We start from the raw sequence: 23,245 nt of genomic DNA, 5'->3' as shown, positions 1-23,245 counted from the left end.
AAAAAAGAAAAGAAAGAGCTGGAGTTCAATGCATGGGGAGTTGGCAGGAATGAAAGCATAAAAATTCAACCAGAAAAGGCCACTGGAGTTTTCCAGCCAGAGAGAGATTCAAAACTGGAATGAATGAACCAGAACTAAAAGTCTCCATTTCCTCCCCGCGTTGTAGGAAAATTGAAAATCTTAGTCCTCTCCGGATTCCAGTGGAAATAACTGCTCCCTTAATAATGGCAAAGCAAAGATCTGGGCCATATTATGCCAGCGTGTTTCTCTTCTGTGTCTTCCTGTCTGCTCATGGTGGTCGGTTCCAGCCCAAAGGTTACCCCCACCCCCGTTGTAATCACCCTCCTTTTTCACTGTCACAGGGCAATTTTGTTTTGAATCCTGTGAAAGTGACTTTAGTATTTGGCTTGGAAAAATGGCTTCTTTAACTCAATTTGTGCCTTCCCCAGGACAGCCCATTAAGAAGTGCCAAAGGCAGCTGAGGCCTCTGTCTCGGCTCCCCCAAGCAGCACAGTCCTGCCCCCCTCAGATACAATAGTGTGGGCTAGAATCTAGACCCACGGGACGTGAGATCTGGGGTCCTCTCTTCTGACTGTTGTGTAGGTAAATAAGGTTGATAGGCAGAGGAGTGAGCTTCACATTCTCAGGAAGGACAGAATTTTACAAACCCAACATGCCGTCGTTAGCTGCATTAAGGCAGGAACAATGCACAACAGACATCACCCCTGCTCCCATCCCTTCCTCCTGAGAATGTGAGGCCCTGTCAGACCAAAGCTGCAGAGGGCTCCTTCCCAGCTGTCTAAAAAGTCTTGGGACGACTGGTCAGAGGCACTAGAGAAGCAGATCCCTGAAAACAGACTGGGGTAGAAAAGGTTATAATGCTTCTCCCGGACTGTTAATGAAGCCCTGGAAAACACAGTGTGCCCCTTGCTTCTGAAGCCGGCTGTGACAGAAGCAGCTGAGACTCTATTTTTCCAAGTAGCAGGAAACCGCTGTGCCCCATGTGCCTGGTTCTGAAAAGCACTGTTTGGGAGACCAAAGGGAGGGCTGCTTCTGCCCAGGGAACTAAAAATAAAGCTCCTGGAAGGGGTATTTTGGGGATGCTGTGGGGGCAGGGATTGACATGTGTACTTTAGGGCTGTGGTTTCCAAACTATGTTTTATGAGGGCCCTAGGGAGGAGGATGGCGGTGCCTGGGGGCCCAGCAAGGGCCCAGCAAGGCTGCCCCAGGCCTCTGCTTTAGCCAGCCTGCCCTGGCTGTGCCCCAAGTCAGGGAGTCCACCTGGTGAGAAGATGTGTCCATCTAGTGCTTACAGTGGCCTCAGTAGGCCCACAGGTGGTATCAGGGAGCCCGAGGGGCAAAATTTAAGGAGGGGCCACTTTCAGCGGACAGAGCGAAGGGGTGGGCCTGAGGGTGAGCTCCCCTGTCCCTAGGCAACTTCTGGTACCTGAGACCCCAGAATCCCCTGCTAAAAGCGCCGAGCCTGGGAGAGACCACCTTGCTGGCGTGTGTCCCCCCAGATCCGAGGGTGCCCAAGAGGCAGCTTTAAGGCGCCGTGGGTGGGGCTAGATTTGCAGGCTGGGGGTCAGTCTGAGCATGCACAAGGCTCCCGGCAGTGCAGGGCGCACGGTGTCCACTTAGCCCCAGTGCAGGGAGGGGCACGCTGTGTGCGGTGTACCTGCGCCCTACACGTGTCCACACACGTGACCACACGCAGCCCTGAGGTGTGCCAGTTTCTCTTCACAGCCCCCAACATCACCCATGAGGCCACCCTGGAGGCGGCATCTGAGAGCCCATCTCATCCCCTTCCTCCTTTAGGGCCTGGGGTCCGGGGGGCCCCTGACTCCCACCCGGAATCCCTCAGGACCCCTTAGGCCACACTACGCGGCCGAGCACCATCGCAGTAGCAGCTTTTAATCTGCTATGGCGCCGCGTCGCTCACTTCCTAGACAGACTGGTTTGTGTCTCCTTTAGTTGGAAGCGACAGAAACCCCAACTGGGTTAAGCACTAAAAATAATTTATTGTCTCATTTGACCACAATTGCCGAGTCCCAGTATAGGTGGGATGGATATGGGCATCTGCACGTCATCAAGATGCAGTTTCTAGGGACGCCTGGGTGGCTCGGTGGTTAAGCGCCTGCCTTTGGCTCAGGGCATGATCCTGGGGTCGTGGGATGGAGTCCCACATCGGGCTCCCTGCGTGGAGCCTGCTTCTGCCTCTCTCTGTGTCTCTCATTAAAAAAAAAAAAAAAAAAAAGATGCAGTTTCTAGCTGAGTCCCTTCCTGGCCTCTTCCTGGAAGCCACTGGTTGGACCACGCTTGCTCCTCGGGCTTGAAAGATGGCAGCGCCCAGACTTTAGAGAAAAGCCGGCCAGTTCCTTGTTCCCAGCATGCCTATCAAAATTCTGTGGCCTCTCATTGGCTCTTGCTGAGCCACATGACAAACATGAACCAATCGCTGTGGCCCTGGGGTCCCTGGAGCCCTGCTGCCCTGGTGGATCCTGGTCAGAGCCAGTCTCAAGGTTACGTGGGGAGGCTGCCCAGAGGGCGGCTGAGCTCCCCTTCTAGAAGAAACTAAATGAATGCCAAGACTTGTTATCTATATAAAAAAGAAAGAAGGGGCACCTGGGTGGCTCAGTGGTTGAGCATCTGCCTTCGGCTCAGGTCATGATCCCAGAGTCCTGGGATCGAGTCCCGCGTCCGGCTCCCCACAGGGAGCCTGCTTCTCCCTCTGCCTATGTCTCTGCCTCTCTCTCTCTCTCTGTGTGTGTGACTATCATAAATAAATAAAAAATTAAAAAAATATATTTATAAAAAGTTTTTAAAAAAAGAAAAAGTGAACGGATGCTGGGCAGGGAGACCAACAGATGCCTGCTTGGTCAGCAGATCTTATTGAGATACAATAAGGATACTAAAGACTCTGAAATTCCTCTAAAACCGGAGGTACATCTGTGGGAGTGGGAGGACCCCGTTTTTTCTAGGGCCATAGGTTGCTCCCCTGTCTCCACATTCTTTGAAATTTATAAAACCTTTTCACATCCAGGGTGTGGCTCAAGGGTGAAAGAAAAGAAGAAAAAGAAAAAAGAAAAAGAAAAAGAAAGAGTTGCTCTTTAATTAAATAAATTACTTAATACTCTAAAGCTTTGTGATGATGTAAAGTGCAAGTTTTATATACAGGGCACAAGAGGTTTTAATAGATTCCACTTGTGTTCCAAATTAAAACAATGTTAAAAGCCTTAGTAACCCTAGCAGAGAAGAAAAGAAAAAAGGAGGGGGAAAACCCACCCCTCTTATTTCCAAATCACTACCAGTGGAATTTTAAAAATTATTTACACACTTCTCCGTGAGTCCCTTTATACATGACAGGTTTGGCAGGAAACCCTGAGGCAATAATTTAAAACAGAGGTTGGGAGTGTTTAAAGAACTCCCCCCACCCCTCTTTTCCAAAATAAATGTACCATCAGATCCTCAAAAGTGGTGACTTTTCCTAAGAAAAGGCTGTAGCGTTAGGAGCTGGGGGCCTGTGGGTGCCATATGAGGTGAACTGACAGTACAACGTGGTTACTTTCTGTGGATTCTAGAACATACTGAGCCATACGGTCCTTGAAACCTGGTGGAAAGAAAGACCAGTTCCTTGACACAGATCATTACATTCCGATTTAGGTCGAACTTCTTTGCTCAAATGGAATTATGAATGCATGACAGTGTGTTTTGGTTTTGGGTTTTGTTTTTCTAAATTCACCAGTCATCATCTACTAAACTCTGTATGGAGTTTTGTTCAAAGTAATACCAGGAAGACTCCACTCCTCACCTGCTAATGTGGACATTCCAAAGGTGACAAAGAAAGCATCATTAGGGTGAGGGATAAATCACCAGGTCCCGCCCAGCAAGGGAAGGGGTCATTGTTGAACAGTTGCAGTATATGTGGGTTATGTGGAAATGCATTTGGAAAGGCTCTGCCAGTGGGGAAGGAAGAGATGAAAACTAATCCCAAAGCCTCTCAAATGTTGCTCAGCTGCCTTTCAGAGGGAGCACTGGGAGATGATGCTGGTGTCGGGACCCCCCTCTTGAATTTCTCGGGTGGTCATTATCTCCACTCAGCTTCCAATCACCACAGCCTGAAGCCTTTTTGGAGGCCACTTTGGCCACCCAGGCAGGCAAGAAGTGCCAGGGATTGATTACCACTCACCCACCAAACCCTCAACCAGTGGCTCTGGGCAATTGTCTAAATCTCCAGTTCACTAACCTCTTTGGGGACCTAATTCCTCTATCAAAAAGTAAATTTCTAAATTTTGGAATAATTTTAGACTTACAGAAGAGTTGCAGAATAGCATATAGAATTCCCAGGCACCCTCCCCTCAGTTTCCCCCGATGATGTAATCTGACACATCCAAAGGACAATGATCGAAACTAGGAAATTGACATCGATGTGAAACTAGGAACTAAACAACAAAGCCTTATTCGAATTTCACAAGTTTTTCCATTAATGTCCTGCTGCAGGGGCCCATGGTGCAGTTAGCTGTCACGTCTCTGGTTTGCTCTCATCTGTGGCAGTTTCTCTGCATTTCCTTGTCTGTCCTCCATCACCCTGACGTTTTTAAAGAGCACTGGTCAGTGACTTCTGAGAATGACTTTAAATCTGGGTTTGTCCGATGTTTCCCCATTTTTAAATGAACTTATATATTTCTGGCAAGAATGCCCCAGGGTGATGTCGGACTTTTGTTTTGATGACATTGTAGCAGGAGGCACATGCTGTCCATAGGGCCTTCTTCCTGGTGATGTTGACCTTGATCCCTTGGTTAAGGAAATGCCTGCCAACTTTCTCCTTTGTAATAGTGACATTTTTCACTTTGCAGTTACCGCCCTTGGGGAAGATCCTTTGAAACCTTGCAAATATCCCATTTCTCCTCATACTTTGGCTCTCTGATTTCAGTCTCCAGTGGTGGGTCTTATCTGCCTCTATGCATAGTGTGCTGTTTGCTTAATGGTGATTTTATATCTCTCTCCAGTATTTATTTGGAATTTACTAATATAGCTTACTTATATTTATTTACGTAGTTATTTCTTATGTAACTTATTACAGTTATTAATTAGAATGTCACTTTAAGGAAGAGCTAACCCTGTTGGGTGGGGTTGTTCTGGGGCACATGCTTTGCTCCATTGCCTGGAAGGTTACTGAGAGGGTGGGCTCCATTGCCCACAGTCACAGCGGGAAGTGACGGATACTTCCCTGGCTTCCTTCCTTTTCCTGCCTCACTTTCTACTCCCTGGTACTGCCTGCTGCAGCTTCCAAGTAGTGTTCCTATACTTAAATCCTGACTGAAGGTCTGCTTTTGCAGGACCCCAAAGTAAGACAGCTTCTCTCATGGAAAAAGAATTTCCTCCCTACTTAATAGGGCAGGTGTAAAGACAGGTGACCCCAGGGTGCGCTGTGGTTACATGAACAGCTCTGAGGTAAAATCAATTGGGGTAAACTTATAAACTCTGAATAAAACTCTGAGCTCTACTTATTCCCCAGTAGCCCATTTTTTTCTCCAAATAATCTGGTTAACTCAACTTTTCCTTGTATTTTGCTTAAATGAATGCAACCTAACAGATTATATTTTAGAACCTTTGAAAGACACCCAACAGAATGTTCCAAAGGAACAGGATTATTTTTGCACAGCCAAATGGTAACATAAATTCAACTTCCTGTGGCCAGCCCCAGGTTCCCACACAACCCGAGGCTAGGCTGTTTTCTAGAAGAATCAAGGGTGTCCAGCAGAGACAGATGGCATTGGGAATAGCCAGAAATGCCACCTTCTGTTACATTTTGGGCAGTCAAGTGGCTGACAGAACTAAGGCTTTGGAGCTAAGTGGTGGCAGCAAGGCCCTGTGGCTGGCTGGAGGACCAATGGGTTTACCAGATTTCAGAATCAGGCCTCTACTGCTGGTGTTGGGAGACACGTGGCGTCTTCAGTTCTGGTTTCCAGGAAACCTGGCATGGAGGAAATGAGTATGACAAGTGTCGAAGATTGTTTGGTTTGGTCGTCAACACAGATGACACTGACTCAGAGAGCCCCCCACCCAGCAAGCTCCTTGAGTTGGTGACAGCTTAGGTCAGGCTCCTCACTAGAAAGGGGTGCAGGGTACGGATAAAACACCAGCTGACCCAGACTTCCCATTGTACCTTTTACCAATTTTGAAACACACATCATTTTAAACTACAAATGTTATTATTATTCTTAAATATTTTATTTATTTATTCATGAGAGACACAGAGAGAGAGGCAGAGACACAGGCAGAGGGAGAAGCAGGCTCGAAGCAGGCTCCATGCAGGGAGCCTGACGTGGAACTCAATCCCAGGTCTCCAGGGTCAGGTCCTGGGCTGAAGGCGGCGCTAAACCGCTGAGCCCCCTGGCTGCCCTAAACTACAAATATTATTGAGGGGATATTATTTGTTCAATTTTAGGTTGCTAGGAGAACAAAGAGAAGGAAAAGGAAGATGTGATGGGAAATGCAAATCTAGTGCAAATTCACAATCTATTGTTTAAAACCTTTTTTGTTACCCAAAATCAAGTGTGTTGAAGGAGTCAGAATATTTTTGGAATTTTGACAAGTAATCTGTTGTAGATACTACGTGTTACGGAACACCTTGTGGAGTTTAGGGGAGAGCTCTGGGCTGACACATTATTTTCTGTGGGAAATTGTAGGAATATTCACACTAAAATGGATAAGCAAGGACTTTGTCACCTCACAGCCAGTCAGTCCAGGTTTTGCTGCCAAATGAATGATGAGAAAGCTTCACCAAGCAGAATCTGGTACAAATGTGCTGCTCTGTTTTTTGGAAACAAAGCTGTGCTTTGGGGAGAGAAGCAGAATGCAGATGACCACATGAGGACTTTGTGGTAGAAGTTGATGGTGAACAGGAGAGGCATGTAATAGAAAATCGTGGCTTTGCCCTCCCTCCTCCCCAAGGTCCCACCGGATTCCTGGGGGCTGGCTACAACCCCCACCCCCGCCCCGCCCCTTTGTCATCCCTCAGGATCTGTGGCATTCAAGACACCCGAAAACAGCCCTGTTTCCTTGGCGGTGCCTCATAAAAGGAGAAAAGTTTGGCAGAGAAGGAGATAGTGCACTGGAAGGGAAAATGTACACGCACTGGCAGTTTATTTCCATTTAGGCCCACCGTCTTCCCGGGGTTGGAGGGGGCATGGAGGACTAGAAATTTGCTCTGCACCATTTAGAGAAGTACTGAATTGAAACGTGTGAGTAGGGCTTTGAAAGCATAATGGAATGCAGATCCTATTCTTAAAAAAAAAAAAAAAAAAAAGACATTTTAAATAAGAAGTCTTTCAGGCTCCTCCCTTCCCTCCCTATGATTTATAGGTTTGCAATTAACCATGGCATTGACCAGTCAGATCCAAAGCCTGTACTGCTGGGGTTCACCGGGGCCAGGCACCCGCAATCCTTTCACAGAATCAGCAAGTCAGTGCTTGTACTCATTTCCTGTTTCTGTTATAACAAATTGCCACAAACTCAGTGGCTTCAAACAGCACAAATTTATTATTTTGCTCTTCTGAGGTCCCAGGCCTAAAGCGGGTCTCACTGGGGTAAAGTCAAGGTGTTGGCAGGATTGCGTCCTTCTGGAGGCTCTAGGGGAGAGTCCTTTCCTTGTCTCTCCAGCTTTCAGAGACCACCCCTCTCCTTGGCTCATGGTCCCTTCCTCCATGTTCAAAGCAAACAGTGGCCATTCGTGTCTTTCTCAGGCTGCAGCTCTCTGACATTCTCTTTTCCAGCTCTTACCAACTTTTGTGATTACATGAGGCCCACCTGGATAATCTGAAATAACTTCAGTCGATTAGCAACTTTATTGTACATGTAACCTTAAATCCCCCCTTTGCCATGTAACCTAACATACTTATAGGTTCCAGGGGTTAGAATGTGGACATCTTTGAGGTGGGGGCTGTTATTCGGCCTCCCACAGAGCTGATTCCCAAGGTGGAGTGAGCTAGTCACACAAGAGGAAATGGAAGATGTGGGCAGGAGGAGACTACTGTGGGTTAAATAAAAGTAATCATAATAGCAGCTTTTATTACATGTTTACCATGAACTTGGCCCATTACATTACTTTACCTCATTTTATTCTATGAGGTAGATCCTATTAGTATGCTAATGATATAAGGGAGGAGAAACAGGAGCTTCTACAAGTTAATTAATTAATTAATTCAATTATTATTATCATTTAGAGAAAGAGAGAGTGCAAGTGGGGTTGGGGAGGGGCAGAAGTTGAGGGAGAGAATCTTAAGCAGGTTCCACGCTCAGTGTGGAGCCCAATACAAGGCTCAATCTCATGACCCTGAGATCATGACCTAAGCCAAAATCAGGAGTTGGATGCTTAACCGATTGGGCCACCCAAGCGCCCCAATTAATTCAATTTTAACAATCACCTGTGGCAATAGGCTACCATAATGAACAACACAGTTCTGTTAACTAAAATTAACAGTTAAGATTAGTTATTAATTAGTTGAGATGTGGGATAGCTAACATTTCAAGTGTTCAGTACACAGGTGGCCAGTGGTGACCATGTTGTACAGCACAGATACAGACCATTTCTACCATTGCAGAGAGTTCTGTTGGACAGTGCTGTGGTAGGGGATAATATCTTTCCCAACATCACACCGTTAGAAAGTGAGAGAGTCATGGTTTGAACCCAGTGCTTTGGTTTGAGAATCTAAACTTGGAACCACCATATTATATAGATGTCCCTGAACATCTACTTCTCTAACTAGGTCTAGGGGCATTGAAATATAGCTCATGTTGGTAAAACCATTCTACATCTTGGTCACATTTTCCTCATTTTAACCCCTTTTTAGGAAACACATGGGTTCTGGTTCTCATGTTCCTCTGACATTTGCATTTAGCATTTCAGTGCTTGTACCTTGAGCCACAAGCAGAAACCAGATGCTGGTCCCCTAAGCCCTTCTGCCTCCCGTTAGCTGCATGGCACCAAATGGACATGACTGTATTGCGCCTGCTCTTTCATTTGCCTCCCAAGGGTGGGTGGAAGCCCCCAAGTCATCCAAACAAGTAAGAAGGGGAAGGAGATAGAGAGCCATGAGTAGTCAAATCAAAGAAAAGGGCACGTGTTTATCAAATAGTTTCCTTGTGCTGCAGGGTTAGGTAGATCAGAGACGCTGGTCTACTGATCCCAACATGGAAATGCATCCGATTTTCCTCTGACTTTTTCTGCTGAAGATGGCCAGCTTAACTTTAATGATGGTGACAGCAGCTACATTTTCAACCCCCAGGACATGCCATTGTTCTAACCACTCCCGTGTATTAGCCCATTACCCTCTGAGGCAAGGACTATTGTTCCATCTCCAGTTCACAGTTGAAGATGCAGAACATTTCAGCCCTTCCCTCGGGCCACCCAGCCAGGAATGGTGGGGCAGGATGTGAACCCAGCAGCCTGACTCTGGGTTCTGGGCTCTTTACCTCATGCAATCTCTCCTCCTCTGTGTCTTGAATGCCAACCCAAGGGTCATTTTCTTTCCTTTTTCAATTGCCTGTGTCACTTGCTGATGGAACTAGAAGGCCAGCCTGCCTGGTGTTAGAGAGAGAGCCTTCCCCATGAAGGTAAGCCGGGCTACAGAAGGTGTAGCAGGTGAGTATAGGCTTGTGTGCTGTCCCAAGAATGATCCCCAACCCGTCTCTGCTGGGTCTCAGCCCTGGGCCCCTCGAGGTCTGGCAGGAGTAGCCTAGTCTGTGCCAAGCTCCGACTTCTAGGGAATGGAAAAGAAGTGTTTTTGGAACCAAAAAGGGAAACCAGAGAGAGGAGAAGTGTGAGAAAACCAGACTATGTCCCACCTAGGCCTGATTATCCTCAGAACTGTGGACAGATTGGGCTCAGGTATATGCAGACCTCACCAGGGAGCTCCCCAGGCTGGGTCAGCTCAACCCCAGGGCTACCCTGAACATAGCCCTGCACTTTCATTACTTAGATGACAGGCATGTTAGCAGGCACCTCACGCTGTTTTGGCTACTGGCTTCATTACCGGTCACCTGTTCTCCAGGGCCTTCTGGATATTTCTCTTCAATCTGAGAAAGCTCCTTTTGTGCGGCTGTGAAATCCCAAATGCAAAGGGCAGTGTACAGAGCAAACAAACCTGCTAGAGGCAGACAGAACTTTCCAGAATTCCTGGCCTGGCAAAACCAGCCTCCTCCTGAGCAGTTTGATGTGTGACACATTTCACAGTTTACAGAATGACTTAAAAATTTTTTCTTTTTTAAAATTTTCATAAGGAAATTTTTCCAAGGAAGCTTTGAGAAAGATAAATGATGCTCTTGTGCAGGGACTTGACATTAAATGTTCACTCAACTTTCTCAATGGACCCTTGGGGGTCAAATGTGGGCCGGCAAGTCCCAGCCTGTAGAAGGACAGTCGTCCAACCTGCAAGGGAAAGTTTCCAGTTGCCTGTGGGGGACCAAAATGCTGCAAGGACAGAGCAAATATTTATTTTCAGCCTTGGGCAAAAATTTTAAATTCATAAATGTATGAATTACAAGAGTCACTGAAGCAAAGTGTAAATCATTCAGGACTGTCTGCATTCTGTGAATTGATGGTGCATTAAGAATGTGAAAACCAGAATGATAGGAATGAGAGATATTTAGTTTATCATAGAAGTGTAATGCTAAAAAAAGCCCCAAACACGGAGAACATTCAGGGCTGGTTGAAATAAAACACAGCGTTCCACCATGCAGGCCACCTGATATTTACTCCCACTTTGGTTTCTGCTTCTCGCTCTTGCCACATTTTGGCTCAGCATCGATTTCTGGTATTTTCTTTCAATTTATTTGCTGTTCAAACAGCCCTGGATCTTCAGGTTATTTTCCACATTTGACTTTAACCCTTTCTTTCCTCCCATCCAACAGACAGAAAAGTGCTTCCTTATTGTCCTTTTCCATTTATATTCAGCTGAATTTGTAAATCTTTAACAAATATATTTAGCATGTCAGGAGATTTTTATGAATTGCAAAAAACTAAGAAGAAAATGGATCAACAAAGATGGTTGATATCTCGTATAATCCCTACTTACAGGGGGTTGGGGGTGAGTGGGTGACGGGCACTGAGGGGGATACTTGACTGGATGAGCACTGGGTGTTATTCTGTATGTTTGTAAATTGAACACCAATAAAAATTATTTTATTAAAAAAAAAATCCCGGGATCCCTGGGTGGCGCTGCGGTTTAGCGCCTCCCTTTGGCCCAGGGCGCGATCCTGGAGGCCCCCGGATCGAATCCCATGTCCGGCTCCCGGTGCATGGAGCCTGCTTCTCCCTCTGCCTGTGTCTCTGCCTCTCTCTCTCTCTCTCTCTCTCTCTCTGTGTGACTATCATAAATAAATAAAAATTTATTTAAAAAAATCCCTACTTATAAACCCTAAATCTTTTAACACTTGGAAATTCAAACAGTACAGAAAAGTACAATGCAGAAAATGAATTCCCTTTCCTACAGACCCTCCTTTTTAGGGCTGCCACATTTAGCAAATTAAAATATAAGGTGTCCAGTTAAATTTGAATTTTAGCTAAACGAAAACATTTTTTTTTTGGTGTAACTATGTCCCACATGTTGCAGGGATATACTTATACTAACTACTATATCTCTATCTCTATCTCTATCTATCTATACATATATATATATATATATATATATATATATATATATGCATTGTTTAATCTGAAATTCACATTTAACTGGTGTTCCCTGTTGTGCCTGGCAATCCTACCCTTTCCCCACCTGGGTTCTCTCCCCAAAAGTAACCACTGTAAGTACATCTGTAGGATAAATCCCCAGTGGTAGGATCGAGGATCAGAAGAATCTAGCTGAATTTAGACTGGGTTGGAGGAATTTACCGGAGTAAATAAAACACTATAGTAAGCTCCATACCACCGGTCTTCTTGAGGAGCATTTTTTAAAGTGCTGGCAAAAGGTGGATCCTCACAACAAAGGAAATGATCAACAAAATGAAAAGACAGTTTATGGAATGGAAGAAAATATTTGCAAACCCTCTGTCTGATAAAGGGTTAATATACTGACTATATGAAGAACTGCTGTGACCCAATAGCAATATTAAAAAAAAAACAACCTGATTTAGAAACGGGCAAAGGACCTATAGACATTTTTCCAAAAAAGACAAACAAATGACCAACAGGTACATGAGAAGATACTCAATATTGCTCATCATCAGGGAACTGCAATTCAAAAGCTGATATCTCACCGCAGTGAGATATCACCTCGTACCCATTAGAATGTCTTTTATTTAAAAAACAAATGTTGGTGAGTGCGTGGAGAAAAGGGAACACTTTTTTTTTTTTAAAGATTTTATTTATTTATTCATGATAGTCACAGAGAGAGAGAGAGAGAGGCAGAGACACAGGCAGAGGGAGAAGCGGGCTCCATGCAGGGAGCCCGATGTGGAATTCGATCCCGGGTCCCCAGGATCGCGCCCTGGGCCAAAGGCAGGCGCCAAACCGCTGCGCCACCCAGGGATCCCAAAAAGGGAACACTTTTGCACTGTTTATAGGAATGTCTGTTGGTGCAGTCACTATGGAAAGCAGTATGGAGGTTCCTTACAAATTGAAAACAAAACTACCATATGATCCAACAAGCCCATGTCTGGGTGTATATATCCAAAGCAATTAAAAGCAGGCTCTTGAAGAGGTATCTGCACTCCTATGTTCACTGCAACATTATTCACAATAGCCAAGATATGGAAGCAATTTAAGTGTCTGTGCAAAAGAAAATATGGTGTACACACATACACATACACACAATGGAATATTATTCAGCTTTAAAAAGGAAGGAAATTCTCCCTTATGGGACAGCACAGATGAACCTGGAGGATATAACACTGAGTGAAATAAGCCAGATTCAGAAGGACAAATACTAAATGATGCCACTTATATGAAGAATCTAAGAGTCAAACTCAGAAGCAGAGAGTGGAATGGTGGCTGCCAGGGGCTCAGGGGTGAGGGAGGGAAAAATGGAAAGGAATAGAGGGTACAAAGTTTGGGTTACACATAGTAAATAAGTCCTAGAGATCTACTGTGCCTATAGTTAACTACATTGTATTGTATACTTAAACATTTGCTAAGAAGGTAGATCTTATGTCAAGTGTTCTTATAACACACACTAAATAATAATAAATAAGAGTGTAGGAGGAAACTTTAGAGGTGATGGATACATTTATGACGTAGATTGTGGTCATGGTTTCATGGGTGTATACTTATTTCCAAACCCATCAAATCGTGGACATGAAATATGTACAGCTTTTTAAAAAAAGAGAGATGGATTTTTGATCTCCTGCCTAACTGGGCTTCTGGGGATTGAGACCGAGCCAGTGAAACGGGAAGATGGAGAGTCACAAGATGGGCAGTGTTTCAGGAATGGATTTCACTCAGAATTGAAGGTTTGAATGACACTGGCCACTTTGAATTCATGAAATGACCAGCTCTTGTTGAATCGTCCTTGAAAACACAGGGTTTGCTTGTTATTGAGCACTTGAAGAACTGATATATGAAAATTTCTCATCAGTACTGGATTTTGGTCATGTTGACAAGGCCAGTAGCTTTTCTTTTCTTTCCTTCTTTCACATTTCTTTCTAAGCACAGATCATCTCTGGACTTTAGCCAGAAGTTGGACGTCATTATCGTCCCATTTGATCTTGTGTCCTCACCACCTGCTCTTCCAATGGTAGGTTCAGTGTGTGTATTTACACACCTCCCACTGTTTGTTTTCAAACCAAATATGTGAGAAGGAAGCAAAGGCCACTCCTTGTTTGCTTTGCCTTGCAAAGCCAGCATGGGTGAATGGGATCAGCTCATGTGCCCAGTGTAACCACCCTAACCTCCCATTACCAAGACTGCTGAGAACTCTTGGTCCATAATGGTGCTTTTCAAACGTTATACATAATTTCAGTATATTTTAGCATTCTAATACATTACACTTACACACATGTACGTAGGTGAGAGTCAAATATTTAACATCTGGTCAGGCCAGGAGGCTGATGATCAGAATTTGGTCTTAAAACTGAGCCAGGTCTTGGAAACTTCTGGCTGTGTCAGAAATTAACCCTTTTGATGATAAGGGTGCGTGTGTGTGTGTGTGTGTGTGTGTGTGTTGTCCCAAGGCAGCAGGAGGGCATGTGCATAGGCAGCAGCTATCTACCAACCAGTAGAAATTGCACTTTGGTATTTTAACAATTATAGTTGTAATTGTTGAATGCCAGCTGAACTAAGTTTGCATATGTACACAGAAACAAAAACTTCATAAAACAATACTTATCTTTTCTGCTGTGATGCATTCTGAGTTGTTCTGTTTTGTTTCATTTCATCCATCCCTATCCATTCTTTCATTTAAAAAAAAATGCTGACCCAGACCTTCTGAGTTGATTTCATGATGTACCAATTGGCAGTGAACCTCGGTATGAAACACAGTTCTATTCTGGTAGTTCTCAAACTTCCTCATGCCTACGAACTATTTGGGAAGCCTGTTAAAAATGCAAATTCCCCATTCTAGTTCTGATGGCCTGCAAACTATATTTTGGAAGTCCTTGATGCAAGTGGTTAAAGAACCTTTCTTGCAGAAACACCCATTGACCCCAGGATATGAAGCACACATATGTGCATGCACACACACATCCTTATCCCTTTTTGGATGCTGTACACTGTCGCGTTTATCTATGTGTGCAATCTGTATTGAAGCAGGAAAGATACTTGCAGTTGTAAACAACTGAAAATTCAAATTAAACTGATTGAATACAACACAATGAATTTACTGACTTGTAACTGAGAAGTACAGGGCCACTGGCTTCAAACAAGGCAGGACCCAGCAGCCCAGATGACAATAAGGACCTACTTTAATCAACTTGGTCTTCTGAGTTGTTAGTGCCACCTTGGTCATATCCAACAAGAAAAAGAGGGAATCTATAACCAAAGCATTCCAAAATTAGGTCTTGTCCTTCTTTGACCTGATTTGAACCCAGACATGGGGTGGTCAGATGGACCTGTTGACTGGCTTGTCCATAAGATCCCACCCTAGAGGTAAGGATGAGGTCAATCCTATGTAAATCCTGGCTATTCGGGTGCTCTTTGGCAGTGGCAAGGGGAGGTAAGATGCTGGCAATGGCAAGGAATCAACAACTCTACCTCCGTGTACTAAGACCACCCTTCCTTAATGATCATAGTTTTGAAAAGCCATGAAATTGTGTAAAAAACCAGCAATGAGATGAATTTTAGAATCAGCTTTTCAAGTTAAATTAAAACCCCTCTTAGAAGCTTGTTTGGAATTGCATGGCAATTCTGGATTAATAAGGTGAGGGTGAAGTCAACATCATTACAATATTGAACTTTCTTACCTGAAAAAAACAAGATAATTCCATTGATTCAGGTCTACTCATGTTCTCCAATAAAATTTTGTGTCATCACATAGGTTTTTGGCATTTCTTATAACTTTACGCCTCAGTATTTTCTGGTTTGTTGTTGTTGTTGTTCTTAATATAGTTGGGTCTTTTTGTCTCCGACCTGGTGTAGTTGATTGAGGCTACTATAAAGGAAAGCTACTGGTATTTGTGTATTTATCTTGTATCTGGCCACCCTACTAAACCTTTTTTTTTTTTTGTTTTGTTTTGTTTTTAATATTTTATTTATTTATTCATGAGAGACACAGAGAGAGAGAGAGAGGCAGAGACACAGGCAGAGGGAGAAGCAGGCTCCATGCAAGGAGCCCCACATGGGACTCGATCCCCGGTCTCCAGAATCAACCCTGGGCTGAAGGTGGTGCTAAACTGCTGAGCCACCTGGGCTGCCCTTTTTTTTTTTTTTTTAATATTTTATTTATTTATTCATGAGAGACACAGAGAGAGAGAGAAGCAGAGACACAGGCAGAGGGAGAAGCAACCTTTTTATTAGTTCTAACATACCACGTGGTTCTCCTCCAGGGAATCTTTGCTTCCTTTCCCTCCTCAGAGGCCCTGTAGTTTGTCTCACTCTCTCAAGGGTCATAGGTAGTTTCTTAATTGTCAGTTCCCTCAATCTTTTCTTAGAGTTTATCCCTCTTTATTTTCCTTGGTCATCCTACACTATCCACACCCTACCAGAGCTCTTCTATTTCATGAGTCAAAAACATATTCAACATCTTCAGGTTTAGCATGTAGTACGAAGTGGACACATTTCCCTAGACTTTCCTTAATGTATAAAATTCTTTGTGGAAGGTTATTATTTATAGAATTCCAGACTTTATTTTTTTTAAGATTTTATTTATTTATTTATGAGAGAGAGAGAGAGAGAGAGAGAGAGAGAGAGAGAGGCAGAGACATAGGAAGAGGGAGAAGCAGGCTCCATGCAGGAAGCTCAACATGGGACTCGATCCTGGGACTCCAGGATAACGCCCTGAGCCAAAGTCAGATGCTCAACCGCTGAGCCACCCAGGCATCCCTAGAATTCCAGATTTTAGGGTAATACTAGGTACCATACTTGGTATCCAGTTTAATTGACTAATGGGACCAGGGGAAATATCACCATGTTTCTGGAGAGGGATATTTTTTTCAGGGCTTGGAGGAGGGCATAATTTGGCCCTCCTTGTTTAAGTTCCAATAATATTTTCCTGCCAGTGATCTTGGAAATAAGGAAGCAAGTATTTTCCCCAAAATTTTATTAGATTTTTAAAAATTGCATATTTTGCTTCCTATAACAGATGAGATAGCATAGAAACAGGTTGTTCACTGCAGCAGTTCAAATGACAGAAATATACAGAAGATGTTAGTAATTCCTCTGTCACCCCTCAGGTCCCCTTGCTCCAGGTAACAAGTAGTAAGTTTATTGTGTGTCCTTCTATGCCATGCTCTATGTTTATAGTTTTTATTTTTTTTTAACAAATGAGAGTATACTATTCACAGTACAACTTGTTGCTCTTTTATTTATTTATTTATTTTTTTTTAAATTTTTTTTTTTATTTATTTATGATAGTTACAGAGAGAGAGAGAGAGGCAGAGACACAGGCAGAGGGAGAAGCAGGCTCCATGCACCGGGAGCCCGAAGTGGGATTCGATCCCGGGTCTCCAGGATCGTGCCCTGGGCCAAAGGCAGGCGCCAAACCGCTGCGCCACCCAGGGATCCCTTTGTTGCTCTTTTAAAAAATAAACCTTCAGGCACCTGGGTGGCTCAGTTAGTTAAGTGACTGACTCTTGATTTTGGCTCAGGTCATGATCTCAGGGTCATGATATCAAGCCCTGTGTCAGGCTCTATGCTCAGCCGGGAGTCTGCTTGAGATTCTCTCCCTTTCCCTCTGCCCTCTCCCCCTACTCATGCATGCCCGGTCTCTCCAAATTAAATAAATAAACCTTCTAAAAAAATAAACTTTCAATTTTAGAATAGTTTTCGATTTACAGAAAAGTTACAAAGATAGTACTGAGAGTTCTCATATACCCTTCACCCAGTTTCCTCTGTTGTACATTTGTCAAAACCAAGAAACCAGCCTTGGTAGGTTATTATTAACTCTACCCTTTGTTACCATGTCACTAGTTTTCCCCTAATATCTTTCTGCTGTTCTAGGACCTCATCCAGGATACCACATTGCATTCAGTTATTGTGTCTCCTTAGTCTCCTCTGGCGTGAGACAGATCCTTAGGGTTTCTATGTCTTTTATGACCTTGAAACTTCTGAAGAATATTGGTTCCTCTCAGGGACACCTGGGTGGCTCAGTGTTTGAACGTCTGCCTTTGGCTCAGGGCATGATCCCAGGTTCTGGGATCGAGTTCCACATCGGGCTCCCTGCATGGAGTCTGCTTCGCCCTCTGCCTGCCTTGATTTTGGCTCAGGTCATGATCTCAGGGTCATGATATCAAGCCCTGTGTCAGGCTCTATGCTCAGCCGGGAGTCTGCTTGAGATTCTCTCCCTTTCCCTCTGCCCTCTCCCCCTACTCATGCATGCCCTGTCTCTCCAAATTAAATAAATAAACCTTCTAAAAAAGGTCTCTCTCTGTGCCTCTCATGAATAAATAAATAAATAATTTTTAAAGTAAAAAAAACTAAAAAAAAAAAAAAAAAAAGAAAAGAATAGTGGTTCCTCTCAATTTGGGTTTGTCTAATATATTCCCCTTGCTTAGATTGGGCAATAGGTTTTAGGGAGGAAGACCACAGAGGCCATTCTCATCACATCACATTAATAGTACATACTACTGACATATTACTGATGATATTAACCTTGATCATATGAAGGTTGTTTTTGACTTATATCGGCTATCTCCTCAGGTTAACACACTGCCCTGGTGCATTCCTTCAATCAACTGCATAATGTTTATAGTGTCAGTAAAACAGAGTTCATTCAAGTATTCCAAAGTGCTCATATAAATGTGAAAATAATGTGAAAATTCTCAACTTGATACTTGGATAAGGGTGATTCTCAATATGTGTGTTGAACTAGAATGACACCAATAGGTTTACCATGGTGAGAGTTACATTTGGGAGACAGTGCAGGGGGTGGTGCCAGATGGTCGATGGTGCTTCAGGGAGTGGAGGATAAGTCAACACAGGCCAATGGAACCAAGTGAGAAACCTCCAGGAAGTAGATAAATGAGTGTAAGAATAATTGGGACTTTAGTACAGGTGAGGAAAGAAAGCGGTAGGATGTAGGAATATCAGGCGGAGTCAAGGAGGGCCATTTTAGGGATGTTAAGAAGGATCAGGTTAGAGTCCAGCTGGATCCAGGCACTTGAGATAATCTAGCGATTTCTTGGCTAAGGGGGCAAACAGAAGAAGGAGGCTTTGGGAGTTGGGAGTCTTGGGGCTCTGGCTTCTGTCACATGACCTGGGTACCATCTCCGAGGGGAGATGCCAGCCTGTTGGTTGTCCTGTTGGCCAATGCACATGCTGTTCCTGGTGGGGGAAGGGTAGGCCCTACAGAAATAACAAATCTGGATTTTTCCAGAACTTATTTGCTCATAATGGTTGGAGGAGGGATGGGACTCACCCTTCCCCTTCCACCAGATGAAGACTATCCTCCATAGGAAATCTGGAGTCTGCATTGCAGGATGGCTTTATCATTGAGATGTCAGCATTTTTATTCACACTGGATGGAGTCACTCAGCTTTAGAAAATGAAAAGTTCAGAGTCACTGCAATTTTTTCTTTCTTTTTCCATGAAAGAGGCGTCTTGAATGTTTGTGGCCAAGAACTCCCCACACTGGCCCTGTAACTGCAGCCTGATTTTCTTTCTTCTCCACCTGCCCTCACCCCTCCTGTCTCAAGCAGACAGAAACCAGATCCCACCCCCATCTTCCACAAAGAAATTTCTAATCAGGAACACATGAAGCTTTGTCTAAAAGGTGAGTGATATCAGAGACAGCACACTGCCAGTCGATTATCTCCATTCCTCCTGGAGGATGCAGCTTATTCTGGACCTAATGATTGTGTTTAGGGCTTACATTCTCATTTCACAGATGTTTCCCAGGAAGGGCACAGAGTCAGCTGGCCTTTGTGATATGTGGGTCATATCTTTCAGGGGTGGTGCTCTGCTGCTCCTCTGATCTGGTTCTGCAGAACTTTAGCCATCAGTAATGTACCCTGGTTTCTTAAAATGATGCTATGTGATTCAATCAGGCTACTCTGCACATAGCAATATGACTTTACCAAGACAGCCTGGTGCCTGAACAGTTACTAATACTAGCATCAGCAGCTCTTTGAGTATCATCACCTCACCGGTTGGAAGGAGAGTGGCTGGGCCCCTTTCAGATGTTTTGATGAGGATGTAATGATTATAAGGCCAGAATGACTGATTCCTTCTCCCTTCCTCTTCTCCTTCTCCTCTCCTCCTCCTTCTCCTCCTTCCTCTTCCTTTTCTTCTCCTCCACTTCCTGTTTTTCCTCCTTCTTCTTCCTCCACCTCCTCCTCCCTCCTTTTCTTCCTCCTTCTCTTTCACCTGCTCCACCTCCTTCTCCTCTTTCTTCTTCTCCCCTCCTCCTTCTCCTTCCTCCTCCTTCTCCTCTTCTTCTCCACCCCCTCCTTCTCCTCCTTCATCCTCCTCCTCTTCTCCTCATCCTCCTCTTCTTTCTTCTTCTTGTTCATCTTTTCTTTTTCTGAGGAGAATTCATATAACATAACCACTTTATTATTGTTTTTTAAGATTTTATTTATTTATTCATGAGAGACACACACACAGAGAGAGAGAGAGAGAGAGGCAGAGATATAGGCAGAGGTTGAAGCAGGCTCCATGCAGGGAGCCCAATGCAGGACTCGATCCCGGGTCTCCAGGATCACGACACCCTGGGCTGAAGGTGGCGCCAAACCGCTGAGCCACCTGGGCTGCCCTAATTAACCACTTTAAACTGAACAGTTCAGACATATAGTACATTCATGATGTTGTTTAACCACCACCTCTATCTTACTCCAATACAGTTTCTTCACTCCAAAAGAAGGCCCTATACCCATTAAATAGTTCCTCTCCATTCTCCCCCACCTCCATCCTCTGGCAACCACCAATCTGCTTTCTACTCTTTGAAGTTACCTGGACCTTTCATATCAATGGAGTTGCACAATATATGATCTTTTATCTGGCCTCTTTCATTCAACACCATGTTTCTGAGGTTCATTTACATGGTACATGTATCAGAACTCCAGTCCTTTTTATGGCTGAATAATATTCCACTGTGTGGATAGACGACAATTTATCTATTCATCTGTTGATGGACATGGAGTTTTAAAAATAAAAATAAAAATAATAATGCCATTAACCAGTCTCCAGAATAATCTTTGCTCCTTGCCACCACTATCCATGTTAATAAAATATTCCAGTGCTAGTTACATGGTTGGAATGGTCATAGAGGTGTGCATAGCTTAAAAGCAAACATAGTTATTGTTAGACAGATGGACTTCAGTTAAACTCCTGGCTCTGCCACTTACTAGCTAGGTAGCCTCACTACCTAGCTACCTCACTACCTAAGTCACTGAGCATCTCACCAAACTGATAATAGGTATCAGAAAATCAATCATTAAAAATAACAACCACCTCCCAGTATTCTTGGGAAGAGCAAATATGGTGACGAATATAAAATACTGAGTACAGTGAGTGTCTGACACATAATGAAAGCTCATCATGTGAGTGTTGTTTTCTTATTCTTATTTTGTACAGTCTCAAGTTGGGTGGTGGGATCCAAGCATACTGAGTTATATTCAGGCCTGGCTGTGAGATTTTGCACAAGTTGTTTGTGGTCTAGGATTTGGGACTAATTAGGGGATGAGATTGTAACATATTTGGGGATTCCATGAGATGTTCTGTGTCTTGAGAGTTGATCTGTCCCTTTCTTTGGAGCAATGTGTCTATATTGTTGCATTGCGATGGAGACAAAAGAAGAGTTCTCTCTCCATCTCTCTGTATCTTTCTGTTGCTCATCTGTCTCTCTCGGTCTCTCTTACTGACTATCTCTGGCTCCTTCTCTCTTTCAGAACCACTGCTCAATCAGCCTAAACTTTGTCTGACCCCATGTTGCTTATATGTGACACCAATCTTTTCTAAACACAGGCTGAGCTCAAAATCCATTATAGAAACACCCAGAAAGTCTGTACGTGGTTATCTCTGAATCGAGTTGAGCCAGGAATTTGGATCCGTTTTTATTTTAACCTTATCATTATTGGTGTTTGATCAGATACAGACTGGCAAGGCAAAGCTCTGTTTGTCAAGGCAAAAGACCAAAAGAATTGGAAAAAGATGACTTTCATATGTTTTGCATTTACAATAGGTAGTTTCCTTACCCTACAAAGAAGCTGACTATTGAACTCCTTGGCATGACAATGCTTTGTAAGGGTTGGGGTGGGGATGGATCAGAGCATGTCATTAAGGGAGATGCTTGAGGTAGAAAATATTGGTTTCCAACCTGACACCCATGTGCTCTCTTTCTTGCCCACCCCTCCTTGACCCAGATGTGGTAAATCCTGATTGGATGAAGCAAACATGCACCTCCATCACCCTTTGCCTGGTTCTGCTTAGACCTGTTCTGGCCGATGCAATGGGAGAGGTCTCCTGGGGGCTTCTGGGAAGGGGTTCTAGCTCCTATAAAAGAGACACAAGGAAAAGACTGACCCCTTTTCACCTCTGGATGCTGTGTATAGATGTTTTCTCAGAGCTGTGGCAGCCATCTTGAGATCACGAGGGGGTGACCCTGAGGATGTCAGTAAGAAAGGAAGAACCTTGATGCCATCGCTGGGCTACTGAATCAACCAGCCCTGGAGCTGCCCTACATCTGAATGTCTTGTTAGAGGTGATGATCAATGCCTTCATCATTGGAACACTTCTGTGTGGGCTTCCTGGGACTTCCAATGAAGCCCAGGCCAACTGATGCCAGGTCTGATGACTCCAAATCATGTCACCTGGAAGTAACAGATGGCACAGGTGGTTGGTCAGCAGAGTCTGGTTGAATCCCTTACTGATTAACCTGTTGTTGCCTGCTTCTTCAATCTGTGCCCATAAATGAGAAGATCTGCTGTCCTTTTTTTTACATCCAAATCACCATGGCCCAAGAAAGGAAATGAACTTCTTCACAAGGACTCCCTGGGGAGTTTCGAAAGGCTTTCCCCACAGAAACAGAACAGGAAGCAGTCACTCATCTCGGTCTCAGACCTTTTCATGTGAAAGCCACCTGCTCCCTTCCCTCGGTCTCGTGTATTCCATGGGGACCAGAGACCGCCTGCTGCAAGAGATAGTCTTGGGGGAGGAAGGAGCTGGCAGTTGTTCTTAGAATGGTGCTTAGGGCAGTACTGGTCACAAAATAAATCTGGGTAAACATAGCTCTTGGTGTCAGACTCAATTCTTCTTCTCTTTGATAGGCAGTGTCTTTAGCAGGGATGTGTTTAGCCTTAAATGCCACACAGGCCATCTGCCATCCCTTGAGGCGGCTCAAGGGATATCCTCTTAGAGGACTAAAGAACTGACAAAAAAGAAGAAGGAAATACCAGGACAGGGAGAAGAAGGAGGGAAAAAGCCGGTAAGGGAGTGAGGAGGGAGCAAGGGGAGGAAGAGAAAGTAGCCATGGTCAAGGGCTTGTGGTGCGGGTGCTCCGTGGCTATCCATGCCTTGGTTTGCAGGGGACGCTCCCAGGGGAGCTGGGTTTGTATGTGGGTGTCTTTCATTCCTGCTCAACTGGCCCCTCGCTGGGCTCCTGCACTAGAGGCAATCAGGTGTCCTCTAATTGGGAGCAGCTGAGACTCAGAGGCTTTT

General features: G+C 44.3%; 1 long non-coding RNA gene across 1 annotated transcript; it reads left to right on the top strand.

Annotated features, from left to right (window-relative positions):
- Window positions 1–9,551: 9,551 nt before the first annotated feature.
- LOC119866138 lies at window positions 9,552–22,815 on the top strand. The gene is made up of 2 exons (XR_005379104.1): window positions 9,552–9,646; window positions 21,952–22,815. It is a non-coding gene; the product is annotated as an uncharacterized LOC119866138 (long non-coding RNA).
- The last annotated feature ends 430 nt before the right edge of the window (window positions 22,816–23,245 follow it).

This window comes from Canis lupus, chromosome 26, assembly GCF_011100685.1.
Source record: "Canis lupus familiaris isolate Mischka breed German Shepherd chromosome 26, alternate assembly UU_Cfam_GSD_1.0, whole genome shotgun sequence".
NCBI lineage: Eukaryota > Metazoa > Chordata > Mammalia > Carnivora > Canidae > Canis > Canis lupus.
Note: the sequence above shows the minus strand (reverse complement) of the source record. Positions and strands in the feature narration are given on the sequence as shown.